An 18961-nucleotide genomic window follows, 5' to 3' on the forward strand; every position below is an offset into this window, starting at 1 on the left:
GGGCGCGGTGGCTCAAGCCTGTAATCCCAGCACTTTGGGAGGCCGAGGTGGGCGGATCACGAGGTCAGGAGATCGAGACCATCCTGGCTAACATGGTGAAACCCCGTCTCTACCGAAAATACAAAAAATTAGCTGGACGTGGTGGCGGGCGCTTGTAGTCCCAGCTACTCGGGAGGCTGAGGCAGGAGAATGATGTGAACCTGGGAGGCGGAGCTTGCAGTGAGCTGAGATCACGCCACTGCACTCCAGCCTGGGCAACAGAGCAAGACTCCGTCTCAAAAAAAAAAAAAAAAAAATATATATATATATAAAATTAGCCGGGCGTGGTGGCACATGCCTATAATCCCAGCTACTCGGGAGGCTGAGGCAGGAGAATCGCTTGAACCCAGGAGGCGGAGGTTTTGGTGAGCTGAGATCGCACCATTGCACTCCAGCCTGGGCAACAAGAATGAAACTTTGTCTCAAAAAAAAAAAAAAAAAAAGTAAGAAAAAAAAGTGCCCTGAAGATGCAGGGTACTCTCTGGGGCAGTAGTCCAGTAAGAAGTAGAAGTCTGGCCTGAAATCCAAATGCCTAGAGGGAGTGCTTGTTTGATTAATATCATTGGGTCATGGTATCCAGCAGGTTGGAGACCAGGAAGCCAACCTAACTGAAGGTCTGAAGCGTGTAGTTCTGCCCTGAAATAGAACATCACAGAAAGCTTTGTAAGGCATGCAGAATGCAGCCATGATCAAGACTGTGAGTTCTTCAGTAAAGACGATGAAGTGAGGAAAGTTATAAGCAGCTTTAGGAGGGAACTCAGAGGCTAATTGAAGAAGTCATTATATCCAGACAGATAAGGTAGACATTAGGAAAAATTGTACCAGAGCTTTGAGGTCACTTTTCCCATGACTGACACCATACTTTCTCAAAAAGGACTCTTTACTGCCTCAGAGAAATTATAGGAACAGCAAGCCAAAAATGCTTAAATCAACATATTTTAAAAATAGGGCCAACTGGCAACCAGCCAAGAACTGACGTGTTAAATATACAGATTTTAGAAGTAAGAGGAGTAGATCTGTCTCTTGCTATAATAAAGAATATCACTAACATGGATGTAATAAAGGAATACAATACATTTTTCAGGCTCTGCAAACAACAACAAAAAATTTCCTGTTTGTTGTCTTTCTGCACCCTCCTACTTTCTCTTTCTTTTCTTTTTTCTTTTCTTTTCTTTCTTTCTTTTTTTTTTTTTTTTTTTTTGAGACAGTCTTACTCTGTTGCCCTGGCTGGAGTGCAGTGGCGTGATCTGGGCTCGCTGCAACCTCTGCCTCCCGGGTTTAAGCAATTCTTGTGCCTCAGCCTCCGGAGTAGCTGGGACTACAGGCGTGCACCACCATGCCCGGCTAATATTTATATTTTTAGTAGAGACGTGGTTTCACCACGTTGGCCAGGCTGGTCTCGAATTACTGACCTCAGGTCGTCCGCCCACCTTGGCTTCCCAAAGTGCTGGGATTACAGGGGTGACCCACCACTCCTGGCCCACCATTTTCTAGCTGCTAGGAATTACAGAGGGCAATTTTGCAAAAATGAGATGATTGGCCAAAACGTACACATCCCTCACAAAGAATAACAAAATTCCTAACATTATTGAGTGCCTTTTAAAATAATTTTACTTCATATTTATTTACGTATTTATGTATTTATTTATTTTTGAGATGGAGTCTTGCTGTGTTGCCCAGGCTGGAGTGCAGTGGCGTGATATTGGCTTAATGCAACCTGTGCCTCCTGAGTTCAGGCGATTCTCGTGCTTCGGCCTCCAGACTATCTGGAACTACAGGCACCTGCCACCATGCCTGGCTATTTTCTTTTGTATTTTCAGTAGAGACAGGGTTTCCCCATGTTGGCCAGGCTGGTCTCGACCTCCTGACAAGTAATCCGCCGGCCTTGGCCTCCCAAAGTGCTGGGATTAGAGGGGTGAGTCACCACACCCAGCCATTTTTATTTTTCAACAGTCAAAGGGGAAGAGAAATATCTGAGCTCAGGAAAGATCCTTGTCTTGATCCTAGGTGCGGCAATCTCCAGCAATCCTGTAGACTGGCCTCCATGATCCAATGTCCTGTGCCAACACGAACCTGCTCTAGGCCATGGAGCCACTTGACTCCAACAAGACCATGGACAAGAAAGGCTAGGAAAGGGTGGAACAAACATACGGCCTCACTCTGCAGGGAGAGATACCTGCAGTGATGAGCTAGAGTTTGGCTGGTCCATAGATTCTGTACACTGACTAGCCATTCTAACCTGGGAATCTTAAAACTGATCAAGGGCAGAGAATGAGCCTTCCTGGGTAGTCCCAGTGTAGGGGTAGGGACACTTCAGCTGCTCATTTGACTGATAAACCCTGGGGACCAAATGGCAGCCTGAATTGCAGATCTAAGCTCCAGGTCACTTCCAGCTCTGTGCTCTCCCAAATCCCTTCCACCCTCAGTGGATCGCAAACATCTGCAGGTGACCTGTCCAAATATATATTATCAAATACTGAGTCAGTTCCTTTATTGGAGTTGGGAGCAACTTTACTCACAAAAGCAATTAGGTATGCCAACTAAATTTATATCTTGGAGGAGCTCAATGAAAGGAAAAAACAAAAGTCAACTAGGCAAACTCAGCTGTTTACAAGTTTTATGAATACTGGTTTGGTGTGCATCGATGTGTTCTCAAGTGAGCTCAAAAGTTTGGGAAATTTTTAGCTGGGGTGTGGGTATCATAAAACTGGAGAGATGTTATTACCTTATTCTTTTCTAGAGTAAGAGGAAAAATAATGCCCATTTAATCTTTGTACTGGCTGACTATGGGCTTGAATGACTCACATGGATTCAGATTTTACATTGAATTCCTCCCACGGTGGGAGGTAACGGCAGGAGTGTGTGTCTCTTCAGCTCTCCACTGGGGCCATCCAAGTCCAGGCAAGTACTAGTTTCTCCCCTCACTCCCCAGTCCAGAGTTTTGTCTTTTTGTTTTTGTTTTGTTTTGACTCGGCCTGTTTCTTTTTAAACCTGAGTGGAGAGTTGTTGCAAGTTGAATACCACTGAAACTGTTATTGACTAGTGCAAGTATAAATAACTAGCACCCCATGCCACTGTCACATATATTTTTCAGATTAAACGTCTGGAAATTATGAATAACACTTAATGCTGTTCAAAGTACGTTTCCAGGCTATCTAGGGGTACAGTTATATTAGCAAACTAAATGTCTCCTATTACATTTTGCTTTGGAGTCACAGTGAGGGAGTGTACTTCGAGATTTCTGCTATTTCAAATATTATTTTAACATGATCCCTAAGCAGCTCCCTTAAAAAACAACTTAATGGTGCTATTGTTGTAAACATTGTCACTCATTTCCGTTTTCCTTGGCACTGTAGTTGCTAATTTGAAGTGAAAACAGGAAGGTTAAGAAAGCTTAACCTGGGTTAACAGATAAGCTTAGATATTAACATCATCCACAAAGTGTGGTTTCAGTTTAGGATGCTGGGAGAAGACCCCATAAGGACACAGCCCTTGCAAAAGATGCTCAAGCCCTTCCTCAGCCCATTTGTTCTGGAGGTGGTCCAGGAGGAAGGCTGTTACAATAGGCTGGAAAGTCATCCAGCCGGTGATAACAGGAGCTGCTGAATACCCGGAAATCTCAGCTCTCTCAAGTGCTAAGCGCCAGCACCAACTTTTAGCATCTGTGAAGGAGTTTTGGTGGTCAACCCAGGGTGCCTCACCTGGCGCAAGTGTGTGGGCAGGGACAAGATACCTCGGAGTCCAGTCACAGGCATGTACGTTCTGGAGGCAAGACCAAGAAAAACTTGAAAGGAAGAAAAGCAGGCCCAAATTGACAAACGCAATTCAAGGAGTAGAAATGAGGTCCCCGTGCAAGTTCCCAGATTCATTTGGGAGGCCCTCGGCTCATTACCTGACCTGAAATGGGGGGCACAGGAAGGCCACTCAGAGAGCTAGAGCCGGTTGCAAGTTCATTTGCTTGAATCTTCTGTTCTCTAACTTTAAAGCCAGCAGGAAGTTGATTCATCCCCCTCCCCCTTCCCGGCTTCAAAGATTGAAGAAAGTATGATTAAAATGCTAAAAGCGTGTCTTCCTGAGTTATTCTGCTGTAGCCCCAGGAGCCTCAGCTGAACCAACTGCTTGCAATTCAGGCTCCATAGACCCAGAATGAACCCAGAATGAAGTTTCCCTTTGATGGCAATAAGGCTATTAGTAGGTCAACCAGCTGCATTTAGGGCCTGGCTGGTCATTTAAACACTGAAGGGAACTGTAGCAAAGGAGATAAAATTACACCCAACTCATTGGAGTATGACTTTCAATCTTTAAATAAATAACCCATGCTTTTTTTTTTTTTTAAGTGAAAGCCAATTCTTGAATTATTTGAATATTGAGGAATGACCTCACACTTCAATGTCACATATTTTTTTTACAAAAAACCTTTTATGCGTGCTTTTCAAAACAATGGTGTATAAAAACCTTTGTAATTCTTGAGATTAACTGCATGAAGACAGTTTTTTTATTATGAATTTTCTATTACTACAGGATAAGTCTTTAAATAGTTCTGACTTAGGAATAAACAGAAGGGTCTATGATTGTTTCAGGTGATACAGAGAGTGGCAAACATTTTTATTCTCCCCAGATTCTGGGCAAGTGGAAACAGCTGTAACCAAGAAGTTTAGCAGCTTAAAATTTAATTTTTCCTTGTCAGACATCTAGCAGCTGAAAAAAAGGACAAAACTAGCTACTTGGTAACTGCAGCTGGCTGGTAAACTGAGGGTTTGGATTCTAAATATTAACCCAAAGATGAATATTTCATTGCTCCATATGAACAGGGCCCCATAATATTAAGAAGAGTTGGGATCTGGATTAAGAGTGAATTAAATTCTTCTTTTTTTTTTTTTTTTTTGAGACGGAGTCTCACCTGTCGCCTGGGCTGGAGTGCGGTGGCCGGATCTCAGCTCACTGCAAGCTCCGCCTCCCGGGTTTACGCCATTCTCCTGCCTCAGCCTCCCGAGTAGCTGGGACTACAGGCGCCCGCCACCTCGTCCGGCTAGCTTTTTGTATTTTTTTTTAGTAGAGACGGGGTTTCACCGTGTTAGCCAGGATGGTCTCGAACTCCTGACCTCGTGATCCGCCCGTCTCCGCTTCCCAAAGTGCTGGGATTACAGGCTTGAGCCACCGCGCCCGGCATGAATTAAATTCTTAATCCTTGTGCTTATGCCTGTAATTCCCGCACTTTGGGAGGCCAAGGTGGGCAGATTACCTGTGGTCAAGAGTTTGAGATCAGCCTGGTCAACATAGTGAAACCCCGTCTCTACTAAAAATACAAAAATTAGCCAGGTGTGGTGGCGGGCACCTGTAATCCCAGCTACTCGGGAGGCTGAGGCCAGAGAATTGCTTGAACCTCGGAGGTAGAGGCTGCAGTGAGCCGAGATCGTGCCCCTGCACTCCAGCCTGGGTGACAGAGAGAGACTGTCTCAAAAAAAAAAAAAAAAAAAAGAAAAGAAAAGAAAAGAAAAAGAAAAAAAAGAGTGAATTAAATTCTTAATCCTCTATTTAAGATACTGGGGACTTAAGAGTTTGAGGAAACATCACACTAAGAATTCATGGACATGTTTATGTTTTAAACACAACCAAAAATATTGAGAAATGGTAGGAAATTAGCCAATAGTTTACTTAGGGTCTACTTGGGAGCTACAGGTCTCATGAAGGTGTACGTCAGAACTGGAAGATATATAAGCATCCCTGACCTAGTTCAGGGACATTCAGGAACTAGAGGCCAACATGGGGGAATAGGAACCCATTCCTAGTATGCAGAAAGAAAGGGCCTTGTGAGGTCGCCCTGCCTGAATTAGCGGTACTTCATTTAAGTTCTTCAGATACCCCGGCAGCAGCAATAGTTCTTTCAGAGCACACATCTCTCCTCCCCTCACCTTGTACTGCCAGCGATTCAATAAAAAATATAAACCTGCATGAAAAGCAGCCTTTTGGGTAGATACAAAGATTTTTAATAAAAGGATATAAAAGATTGCTTATGGGTACAGAGGTTGGGCTGGTAATACTCTCCTTAAGTTTGTTGGGAAATGGGATCTGACCTGGCAACATTTAGCACTTGGTTAAGTCATTGACAAAATCATCCTGAGTTACTGCCAAGTTTGTTTCTGGGTCTTTAAAGCAACCCAAGTGAAGAGCTCAACACGTTGCACAAAGAAACAATGCCATAGATTTTTTTTTTTTTTTTTTTTTACTTTTTATTTTGAAATAATTATATAGGCCGAGTGTGGTGGCTGATGCCTTTAATTCTAGCACTTAGGGAAGCCAAGGTGGGAGGATTGCTTGGGCCCAGGAATTCAAGACCAGCCTAGGCAACATAAGGGCATCCCGTCTCTACAAAAAATAAAAAATTAGCTGGGTGTGCCTGTAGTCTTAGCTACTCGGGAGGCTGAGGTGGGAGGATCACTTGAACCCAGGAGTTTGAGATTGCAGTGAGCTATGATCATGCCACTGCAGAAATAATATACTCACAGGAAGTTGCAAAAACAGCACAAGAGGTCCAGTGTACCCTTCACATAGCTTCCCCCAAAGGAACACCTTATATGTAGATCAATATCAACACCAGGAAATTGACACTGGTGAGATCTAACAACAGACCTTTTTCAATTTTCAGCAGTTTTTCCGTGTACTCATTTTGTGTGTATGTGTGTGTATAGATCTGTGTAATTGTATTATATATAGATTTGTGTAAACACCACTACAATCAAGACACAGAGCTAGTCCATCAACACAAAAAAACTCTCTTGTGCTACCCTCATTATCATTACATACCCTACCCTGTCCCACCCCTTTCACTGGCAAACACTAATCTGTTCTCCATCTCTAGAATTGTGTTATTTCAATAATGTTATATAGATAGAATTATATAATATTTAACCTTTTGAGATTGGCGTTTTTCACTCAGTTGTAATCCTCTGGAGATTCATCCAGGTTGTCTTGTTTAATAATAGTTTGTTCTTTTTCATTGCTGAGTAATATTCCATGGTATGGTTGTACCAGTTTGTTTAACCCTTCACTCATTGAAGGACATTTGGATTGTTTTCAGTTTTTGGCTATTACAAATAGAACTACTATGAATATTTGTGTATGGGTTTTTGTGTGGACATAAATTTTCATTTCTTTAGGATGAATGTCCAGAAATGCAATTGCTGGATCGTGTGGAAGTGTGTGTTTAGTTTTGTGAGAAACTACCAAACTGTTGCCCAGAGCAGCTGTACCCTTCTTTGTTCCCACCAACAATGTCTGAAAGATCAAATTTTTCTGCATCCTCACAGTATTTGGTATTGTCACTATATTTCATTTTATTTTTATTTTATTTTTTTGAGATGGAGTCTCACTCTGTCGCCCAGGTTGGAGTACAGTGGTGCAATCTCAGCTCACTGCAACCTCCACCTCCTGGGTTCAAGTGATTCTCCTGCCTCAGCCTCCAGGGTAGCTGGGATTACAGGGGTGCGTCACCACACCCAGCTAGTTTTTGTATTTTTAGTAGAAACGAGGTTTCACCATGTTGGCCAGGCTGGTCTGGAACTCCTAACCTCAAGTGATCTGCCCGCCTCAGCCTCCCAAAGTGCTGAGATTACAGGTGTGAGCCACTGCGCCTGGCCAAGATTTGTTTTTTTAAAAAATATATCTTTTTACTTTGATTTTACTTTAAGTTCTAGGATACATGTGCAGAACATGCAGGTTTGTTACATAGCTATACATGTGCCATGATGGTTCGTTGCACCCATCAACTCATCATCTAGGTTTTAAGTCCCGCATGCATTAGGTATTTGTCCTAATGCTCTCCCTCCCACTGCCCCCCACCCCCTCAACACCTCAACAGGCCCCGGTGTGTGATGTTCCCCTCCCTGTGTCTATCTGTTCTCATTGTTCAGCCCCAACTTATGAGTGAGAACATGTGCTGTTTGGTTTTCTGTTCCTGTGTTAGTTTGCTGAGAATGATGGTTTCCCACTTCATCCGTGTCCCTGCAAAGGACATGAACAAGATTTATTTTTCAAGAGTCTTTTAACGATTCAATTTTTTAGTAGTTATAGGAATTTTCAAATGACCTGTTTCATATTGGGTGAGTTATAGTAGTTTGCTTTTTGAGGAATTGGTCCATTTCATCTAAATTGTCAAATTAATGGATGTTGTTTTTAGTAATTTTTTTTTTTTTTTTTTTTTTTTTTTTGCCTTTTAATGTCTGTAGCGAGAACCCCTGTTTCATTGTTGATACTGGTAATGTTTGTCTTCTCTTTTTCTGTTGTCAGTCTTGATAGAAGTTTTTTGTTTGTTTGTTTGTTTTGTTTTTTTGTTTTGAGACAGGGTCTTAACTCCCATTGCCCAGGCTGGAGTTCAGTGATGCAATCTCAGTTCACCCGCCTTCCGGGTTCGAGCAATTCTCCTGCCTCAGCCTCCCAAGTAGTTGGGACTACAAGTGCTCGTCACCACACCCAGCTACTTTTTGTATTTTTTGTAGAGACAGGGTTTTGCCATGTTGGCCAGGCTGGTCTCGAACTCCTGGCCTCAAGTGATCTACCTGCCTTGGCTTTCCAAAGTGCTGGGATTACAGGCATGAGCCACCATACCTGGCTGATAGAGGTTTTTTGATCTTTTCAACGTACAGGCTTTTTGTTTCATTATATTTTCTTGATTGTTTTTGTTTTCAGTTTTACTGATTTCTCCTTTTATCTTAATTATTTCCTTACTTCTGCTTGTTTTGGGTTTTTAAAAAAATCATCCAATTTCTTGAGGTAAGTACGTAGATTATTGATTTGAGATCTTTCTTTCTTTCTCATGTATCTAGTGTTATGCATTTTTCTCAGCTTCACAAATTTTGATGTTGCATTTTCATTCAATATGGTTTTATTTTCAATGAATTATGTTTAAGTATGTTCTTTAATTTTAAAATTTCTGGATAATTTCCTGCTATCATTCTGTTATTGACTTCTAGTTTGATTACACTATGGTTATTTAATTTATTATTATTATTTCAGTTTTTAAAACATTTGTTCAGATTTGTTTTGTGGACCAGGATAGGTTCATGTTGTGAATGTTCCATGTATGCCTAAAAATAATGCGTATTCTACTGTTAATAGGTGGAATGTTCTATAAATGTCAGTTCAATTCTATTGGTTGATGTTACTGTTCAGTCTTTCTGTATCCTTACTGACTTTCTATCTAGTGAGTCTATCATTTGTTGAAAGAATGGTGTTGAAGTTTTCAACTATAAATATAGACTTGTCCATTTCTTCTTTCCGTTCTTTCAGTTTTTGCTTCAGGAAATTTGAAACTCTGCTATTTGCTCTGTACATATTTAGGATTGCTATGTCTTGTTTGTAGATTGACTCTTTAAACCTTATGTAACATTCTTCTTTGTCCTTGGTAATTTTCTTTGCTCTGAAGTCTGCTTTATCTAATATTAATATAGCTACTCTTCCTTTCTTTTGATTGTTTGTATGGTGTATCCTTTTCAGCCTTTTACTTTCAACCTACCTCATTGCATTAGAAATTAATAGTAATGTTTTTCAATCCATTTTGCCAATCTCTTTTAGTTTATATATTTAAACCATTTATATTTAATCTAATTATTGATATTTTGGGACTTCAATTTGATTTCTGTTTGTTCCCTCTGTTTTTTATTCCTTTGTTTTCCTTTTCCTATCTTCCTTTGAGTTACTTGAGCATTTTTTAGAATTTCATTTTATCTGTAGTGTTTTTGAGTGTATCTCTTTGTATGTTTATTTTAGCGGTTTCTTTGAATTATACATAACTTATCACAGTCTACTGGTGTCAACATCTTACTACCTCCAGTGAAATGTAGAAAACTAATCTCCATTTAGGTTCCTTTATCCTGCCCCTTAAATAGCCTCTTAAAAATTTTCTCTACATATATTGAGAACCATATCATACAATGTTACTTTGCCTCAACCATCAAAAATAATTTGAAACACTCAAGAGAATAGTCTATTAAATTTATCATATTTTACCTTTTCCGTTGTTCTTTCTTCATGTGTGATATTTCAAGCCTCCTTTTATCATTTCCTTTCTCTGGGGAAGAACTTTAGCAATTCTTTTATAAAAGTTCTATTGATAAAAATTATCTTAGTTTTCTTTCATGTGAAAATGTCTTTATTTCACCTTCATTCCTGAAGGATATTATCATGGGATATAGAAATCTGGATCGAGGCTGGGCACTGTGGCTCACGCCTGTAATCCCAGCACTTTGGGAGGCCAAGGCAGGTGGATCACTTGAGGTCAGGAGTTCAAGTCCAGCCTGGCCAACATGGTGAAACCCCGTCTCTACTAAAAATACAAAAATTAGCTGGGTGTGGTGGCGGGTGCCTATAATCCAGTTACTCGGAAGACCAAGGAACGAGAATCATTTGAACCCAGTAGGCGGAGGTTGCAGTGAGCCGAGATCACGCCACTGCACTCCAGTCTGGGCGACAATGAGACTCTGTCCAAAAAAAAAGGAAAAAGAAAAATCTGGATTGGCAGATATTTTCTTTCAGCACTTGAAAACTGTCGTGTCACTTCCTTCTGACCCCCATGCTTTCAGATACAAAATCCCTTGGCATTCATATTGTTGTTCCCATAATTAATGTGTCATTTCTCTCTAGTTGCCTTCAGGATTTTTTTCTTTGTTTTTGCTTTTCTGAAGTTTGAGTATGCCATGGCTTGGTGTAGATTTCTTTGAGTTTTTCTTCTTTGGGGTTTGCTCAAGTTCTTGAATCTGTAAATTTATGTCTTCTGCCAATTTGGGAAATTTTCAGCCATATTTCAAGTAGTTTTTCAGTCTCTTTTTCTGGAACTTCGATGACATGCATGATAGATCATTTATTATGGTTCCTCAGGCCCCTGAGGCTCTGTTTATCTTTTTTTAACTCTATTTTCTGTTGTTCAGATTGGATAATTTCTATTGTTCTATTTTTAGTTTCACTAAGTCCTTACTCTATCATCTCTATTCTGCTATTGAGCCCATCCAGTGAGTTTTTCAAATTTTCATGATTGTATTTTACAGTTCTACAATTTCCATTTGGTAGCTTTTTAAAAAACTGTATTTCTTCACTGAGAATTTCAATTTTTTCATTTGTTTCAAGTGTGTTTGTAATGGCTAATTGAGGATGTTTATGATTGCCACTTAAAATCTGTTTCAGATAATTTCAACATCTGTGTCATCTCAGTGTTGGTATGTGTTAGTTGTCTTCTCTCATTCAAGCTGACATTTCCCTGGTTCTTGGTTTGACAAGTGCTCTTTGTATTGTCCTGGACACTGGGAGAATTATCTTATGAATCTCCAAATGTTACTTAAATCTTCTATTTTAGCAGGCCTCCACTGACACCACACTGGTGGAGAAGGGGGCACATCACCTGGTTACTGCCAGGTCAAGGTGGCAGTCCAGAGATCCTGGCTTCCCACTAGGGCTTTGCTCACAGGAGAGGGGAATTTTTTTTTTTTTTTTTTTGCTTGGTTTCTGTCTTTTTAGAGTGAACCTTTTCCTATCCTTTGGCTAGAGGTAACAGGCTTTTTTCAGGGCCTTTTTGTGTGTGTCTCTCACAATTGGCATTTCTGGCTTGCTGGCTTTTTTAGCACACAACATTCAGGATATAGAGGCGGCAGAAAGAAAACTCAGGGTCACGGTATTCCTCAGTTCCCAGTCAGTCGGCCTTCTTCTCTCCACCCTTCAGACTCTTATCTTTGTTTTATACATAATATTTGGAGTTTTTAGTTATACACTTTGTGGGAGGAATAAGAAGTGCATGATTCCATCTTGTCAACTAGAAGTCAGCCCATCTGGCCAGGCGCAGTGGCTCACATCTGTAATCCTAGCACTTTGGGAGGCTGAGGCAGGCAGATCACCTGGGGTCAGGAGTTCGATACCAGCCTGGCCAACAGGGTGAAACCCTGTCTCTACTAAAAATACAAAACTTAGCTGGGCGTGGTGGTGCATGCCTGTAATCCTAGCTATTCGGGACGCTGAGGCACGAGAATCGCTTGAACCCGGGAGGTGGAGATTGCAGTGAGCCGAGATTACACCACTGCACTCCAGCCTGTGTGACAGAGCTAGACTCTGTCTTTTAAAAAAAAAAAAAAAAAAAGTTGGCCCATCTGGAAATTGGTTTTTATTAAAGACTGAAATTTGACATGGTGTCTCTTTCTTTATGTAAGTAACCTGTTGTGGAGGCTAAAGTAACTCCATCTTGGATGCTAATCCACCATGTTGACTTGTGATTAATCTTGGTTCCAGGAATGCCTCTGAGATTTCCAGTTCATCTATTGTTCCTTGTGTAAGAGCACATCCTTACCATAAATTCTGCTCTTAGATCAAACTGCTACTCATTTCCTCTGAAGCACGTGTACCTTTTCCTTTGGTATATAATCCCTGGGTCTGGGGGTGGGGGCTAATGGCGTGGAGATCTACCTGCTTTGTAGCTGCTCAAGACCATACTTCTGTCCATAAGTTCCCCGATAAAATCATCCTGTGATGACAAGCTGGACTTCTCTGCCTCCTTCTTTGGTTTCTCAGCCCCTTCTGAGTTTGGGGGTCACTTTGCATATATAGCCCTTTAATGAAACGTGTACTAGCAAAATACTAAAGATTTATAGAAAGAGGCGGGGCACAGTGGCTCATGCCAGTAATCTCAGCACTTTGGGAGGCCAAGGCAGGTGGATCACTTGAGGTCAGGAGTTCGAGACCAGCCTTGCCAACATGGTGAAACCCTGTCTCTACTAAAAATACAAAAAATTAGCCAGGTGTGGCGGTGCACGCCTGTAATCCCAGCTACTCAGGAGGCTAAGGCAGGAGAATTGCTTGAACTCAGGAGGTGGAGGTTGCAGTGAGCTTAGATCATGCCACTGTACTCTAGCCTGGGCATGAGTGAGACTCCGTCTCAAAAAAAAAAAAAAAAAAAAAAAAAGACTTATAGAAAGGCCTCAAAGCATTTATGAAATTAGCTTTTCCTTAATGCTTAGTGTGACTCTTTATTGCACATTTTAAATCATCTTGAAACTGCCTTTCCCAAACTTTGCATCAGTAGTTCTATTAAGCTGATGGACAGTTTCACTCCATTAGAAAATGTCAAATTTGGTACACATCCAGGATCAGAGGAAGGATCACAGGAGAGCAAGAAACTGGTGACAGGACTAGTACAGACACACTGGAGTCAGCCCACTTTCCACTGCTCACGTAGAGTGACACAAGCAATGTGTTTAAATGAAAGAAGAAAAAGTTCAGGTGCCAAAAAGGTAGAAAGCTGGATTCACTGCCTATCTAAAGCCTCAGTTGTATAGAATTGTCAGTTGCTGTTGACATTTTGCACATATGAACTGGTACATGAGTGAAGAATGGATGGGTACATGGTTGGTGCCTAAAGGTATGACTTCAATCCCAATTCCTCCCACACGCTACCCAGAAGGTTCCAGAAAGCCCTGTTCTCCTCAGCAGGTGCTCCACAACAGCAGCTACAGAAAGCACAGCCATGCTAACAGAGGCCCCTCAGATTTTTCCCATCTTCACCCTCACCCAATGACCTCTTGGGTCGTTTTCTCCTGGTCTGTCTTCACAAACCAGAAATGATTGATACTGATTCGGTATGGGTTTGGAAGATGATAGGTTTCTGATTTAAAAGGACTTATGTTGTCAGGGTCCAACAGACTTTCTTTCTGGGGATTTCTGTGTTCTGAAGTTCAGACGTCCTTTGTTCCTTCCCTTCCAGGTCAGTCACCATGAACCAGGGCACTCGGCATGCTGCCTCAGCACTGGAGAAGCAGCGCTGTGGAGGCAATCTGTCACACTGTCAGACTCTGGGAGTTGACTTGCTACCAACTGCTGTGCAATTCTGCTGAGCAGGAATATCATGAGCTGTTCAATAATGACAGATGCATTGGTTGAGATGAAGTTTCCAGTAAGGAAGTGACAGTGCAATGTGGATATTTATGGCCGTAAAATAGGAAGAGCTTAAGTTCCCAGGCTGAACCTGCCACTGCTGGAGCCATTTCATTTCAACAAGGCGTCCTCACAACAAAGAAGAGATGTGATTTGGTACCATTTCACATCAGCAGGTGTCTGGACGAAAACATCAATGTGAATAAGGGCCAACTGCAGTCCTGTCTATCTTGATTAAATTACTTAATATCAAATAATAGGTCTGGGCAGTATTGTTTTTAACCTGACTCATCCGGCTGTCCTTCAAATAGCTCCGTCTACCCAGAACCGACTTTTAAAAAGTAATTTTTCTCCCTGGGCTGGGAGAACCCTAATGAACTGAAACACATTTTTACTTTTAAATTTTTCTATCTGGTGCTTTTGTAATTATACTATTAAATGACTTTGGAGTCATGTTAATGACAGGATGTGTTTTGTTTGGATGCAGTTCAATTGCATGGTTTGGGTAAAAGCTAGTCTACATACAGAGGAATATGAAGACTGTGGAGGAAACTGTATATTGGGTTTAAGAATTTCAGCAATTATCCAGTAGGAACCTAAGCATTAAGCTGCAATGTCAAATCCACTTGCTTCAGTCTTACTAGTTGATGTTGCCAACAGTTGGTAATGCCTTTTTCAGGATTCTACATTCAAAGCCTGTTAAAGATGGTTACAGGCAAGGAGGAGTCACAGGCAGAGGCTAGATTTAAAGTATATCTTTTAACCCCTAATGCACATTTTAGAAAGTCTTAAAAATCTGTTGCTGTGATTTTTACATCCTTTTTTTTTTTTTTTGAGACAGAGTCTTACTGTGTCACCCAGGCTGGAGTGCAGTGGCGCAATCTTGGCTCACTGCAACCTCCACTTCCCAGGTTCAAGTGATTCTCCTGCCTCAGCCTCCCGAGTAACTGGGACTACAGGTGCGTGCCACCATGCCTGGCTAATTTTTGTATTTTTAGTAGAGACGGGCTTTCACCATGTTGGCCAGGCTGGTCCTGAACTCTTGACCTCAGGTGATCCGCCCACCTCGGCCTCCCAAAGTGCTGGGATTACAGGTGTGAGCCACTGTGCCCAGCCCTATTTTAAAACTGAATTTCTTCAAGCATCTAAATCACAGGCTAGCAGAAACTTCTGTTAAGGCCCAGATAGTAAACAGTTTAGTTTTTATGGGCCATATGATCTCTGTTGCAGCTCCTCAGCTTTGTCATCGTAGCAGGAAAGCAGCCACAGACAGTAAGCAAATCAATGAGCCTAGTCATGCCAATAAAACTTTATTTACAAAAAAAGGCAATGGGCTGGACTTGGTTCAGGAGCCAGCTGTAGTTTGCCAACCCCAGGCCTAAAGAAAGCTGGAGAGGAATAGTTACACCCAGAAAAGAACCTCTCAGTGAGGGAAACAGACTAAGAATAGTATCGCACTACAGCCTTCTACCAACAGATGATACTTTAAAATACAAAACAAAATTAGCTCAGCCAGTTAGTTGTTTTATTTTGAGTTTTGTTAAAAAAAAAAAAAAAGCTTTGAGAAAATGTGTTAAATATCAGTAAAGGGCAGGAACACACATGGCTAGCTTTACAATAACAATCTAAACATACACAAAGGCAAACATTGAGTAAAATGCTAGGGAAAGACAGCACTTTGGGGGCCTACTGCAGTTTTCCTTATTGCACATAAAGGTTGTGGATAACTCCAAGTCTTTAATTTTTCACAGTTATACTTTAATGTCATTTTATATAACATTTATTTATATAACATACTATAATGTTAATTTTATAAAACCACCAGTTTGCTACTGTTCAATGGAAATAGAAGACAAAATTCTCCCCAATTACAGTATGTAAGCTCTCTATAAAAAGTTCCCTAGGTCACATCATTCCATGTTAAATTCGTCCTATTCTATTTTAAAAATTGCTTTTCAGCTATTAAATGAATCTTGATGGCCTTCTCATTTAACTATTTTCATGGACATAGTACAACTTCACAAGTAAAAAGTACCAGATGTATTTTATGTGAAAAACAAAAGGACAACTTAGGAGGAGCTGGCCCTACTATGAAGTCACACTTTGAACGATCAATTTCAGTGGTAAATTCCCAATCCATAGACTTAACACCCGCACAACTGAAAACCATCCCTCTGCTTCTCCAAAGCCCACAATTGGAATAATCACAAGTCAGCCCCCAAATGTCCGTGCAGTTAAGTCATCCAGTAACACCTGAATTGTAGCCTCATTCAAGTGCTTGAGACAGCAGATGTTGAAGTTTCCATGCTGTTTACAAGTCCTTTTCTATCTGAGTTCCTCCAACATATACAGGCCCAGACAATTTTCCACTGGCCAATAGCTGACCGTGACATTTGGTGATTCTGTTAAGCCTTTTGAAAGGCGATCATCAGAAGGAGAAGGTGACTTCTGCTGTGTGTTCTCATGTCTGCTTTGGACCTTTTCAAAGGGCAGCACAGCAGACAGCCCTTCCTTTTCATCTTCTCCAAGGCTCAGGTAGCAGAAAGCCGGCTGCCTGTGTGTTCCATATGGGCCATGACTATAGTATACCCTGCTTACAAAAATAAGACTAACATCAAAAACTTTGGTTTTGCTCTTTACAATTTTTGCTAGCACTGGGTGACAAGGTGTGTTTAATTTTTTAAAAATGTCTATGAAAATTGAAACTGGAAAAAATTGTTTAGGTCTTGTTTTGAAAGGACTGTTGATGAGTCTACTTGCTTTTCCTAGTTAAGCCACTAGCACTGGTTTCTACAGTATTTCTCTATATGTTGTTTTCAGGTTTTAGAAACAGGGATGATCTTTTCAGGTATCAAAGTGGTAAAGGCAGTATTCAGATGGGTTGTTTCTAAACTACGACTCTTGGCCACTAGATTCCTTCGACTTCACTGTATCAGAATGTAGCAGCTGACACTGGCAAGCCAGAGTGTCAGTTAAAGAACAACAGAAGAGATCAGAACTCGATGATACCAGTCTAATGTATATGAAAGACTTTTTCCTGAACTAATGAATCTATAGAATCAACATCAAAAGGCAGACAAGAAACTTGTCAAGTTCCCCACTTTTGAAGTGGAATAAGAAGTCATATACTTGTGAGATCAGTAGGCTGACTTCCTAGCAGCCCTCATTGCAGATAATCTTTCACAACAGATGGTAAAATCAGCTTTCTGATACACTCTTAGAACTCACAACGGGTACATGGTAGGTTTCCAAGTGGGTGATTTTCACCTCTGATGAGATGCTCTAACACCCTGCCACTGTTTTTCCCCCTAAATACATCAGTGGTGTTTCTACATTTGGAAATCACTTGTTCACATTAAACATCTGGTATGATTCCATTAACTTCCACTGCAGACAAGGACAGGGAGAGATAGGATGACGGGATGACGTGAAACAGACCAACAGACCTCTATTTTGGAACTGTTAGTTCTTTGCCCTAGACTGAATCATTCATGGATAGCTGAGATACCCTTTTGCATGTTTTCTAAAGAGATTCCATTTGTCAGCCAAACCACAGAGGACATTTTCGGGTCTAGAGAACACAGCCTGAAGAGCTCCTTGCTGTTTGCTTGATGAAACATTTGATGTCACAGTGTGATTTCTGCCTTCCAGGCATCAATGCTTATTTGTCTCATCACCCCAGTAACCACCCTGGATGCTCGGATCCATATGCCCTTCCTGTGCTTGTTTCCTAGGAAGAAATGTGGCCTTATTTAAATTCCAAATTTTCTTCTCTAGGAGAGAAAGTTTAGGTTTCTGGTAGTTCTCAAAAAGCATACTAAAAGGAATAGCAGCTTTCATCTTCTCTCTGTCAAGGCTACACAAAAGTGTACATCTCCTTAATCACCTGCTACAGAAACTACCACCATCACCATGTGATAGCAAAGGACCACAACCTTCTACTTTGCTCCAGCAGTAAACGGGCCCACCCTTACTCTGAGGAATCCAATGTGGACTCAGGCATGAGGCCAGGTGAAGGGAAAGAAAATCTGACTCCAGAGGGGACTATTAATTTAATTCCAGGTGAAATTAAAAACAAAACAAAACAGCTTCCCAGAAACCTTCATGCTTGATTAGTCAGCAGCTCAGTTAATACCTTCCCTTTATTCCCCACAAGTGGGAACCAAGATGGCAGGTTTTTAATTCTCCCCATACATACTCCAAGTCACCCTTCTCTCTCCTTGAAGACTCCAAGGTTTTCGTGATCTTTTCAGCTGTACTTTATGGAGTATGTTCTTGAGTTCTGCAAAGATTAGCATCAAACTCTCTCATAGCTGCCCAGCCTGTATTATTGGTCAATACTCAGTTCGTTTCACATGACTAACAATTTAAAAAAAAAAAAAAAACCTTCATCTGCTAGACCATTCTTTAAAATCAGATTCCAAATAGGGTCTGCTGCGAGCCCTAGACTAAAGGCTCTTGTCAATCCTGGCTGCACATCAAGGACACTCCTGAGGTTCCAAACAAAGCATGGATTCCAGGTCCCATCTGAAGCTACTGAATCCGAATCTCTGAGGGGAGGGCCCTTGCACTGATTTAAAAACAAAAACTGGCCAGATGATCCTAATTTACAGCCAGGGTTGAGAACCTCTGCTCTAGAACATCGGACTCTACTGAACTGTCATCCCCGCCAACCCAGAACAAATACGTGTATAAGATGACTTGGGTTTACTCTCTTGGAAGAACTTTGTTTAGTTGGATGTACCATTACTTAGCAGTTTCAATCTGATCTTATGCCAGACTGGCAGCAGATAGTTGGCCTCGTGTTGAATGATGCCTGGGCTTTGTGGCACTCTACTTTTCTCCACACGGCATAGGCAAAATGCTTCTAGATGTGGAACCACTTGATGAATGGATTCACATTCCCAGGACCCCTGGTAAGGTCAGGGTTATTCTCCACAAACTACAAACAAAAATTAGGACCAAAGGTCAAAAATTAGGACCAAAGTGCCTTACTTTGATTCACCAAATATTTGTC

General features: G+C 41.2%; 1 protein-coding gene across 2 annotated transcripts in view; it reads left to right on the forward strand.

Moving 5' to 3' along the window:
* Positions 1-18961, forward strand: part of CHST7 (carbohydrate sulfotransferase 7) — a 65903-nt gene that overhangs the window by 10643 nt on the left and 36299 nt on the right. The window contains exon 2 of one of the 2 annotated variants that reach the window (XM_005593385.5): positions 13775-14403. The exons of the other annotated variant lie outside the window; for it this stretch is intronic. The gene's annotated coding sequence lies outside the window, so the exon portion shown is untranslated. Of the gene's footprint in view, positions 1-13774; positions 14404-18961 lie in introns of those variants that run through there. 2 annotated transcript variants of the gene reach the window in all.

This window comes from Macaca fascicularis, chromosome X (genome assembly GCF_037993035.2).
Source record: "Macaca fascicularis isolate 582-1 chromosome X, T2T-MFA8v1.1".
Taxonomy (NCBI): Eukaryota; Metazoa; Chordata; class Mammalia; order Primates; family Cercopithecidae; genus Macaca; species Macaca fascicularis.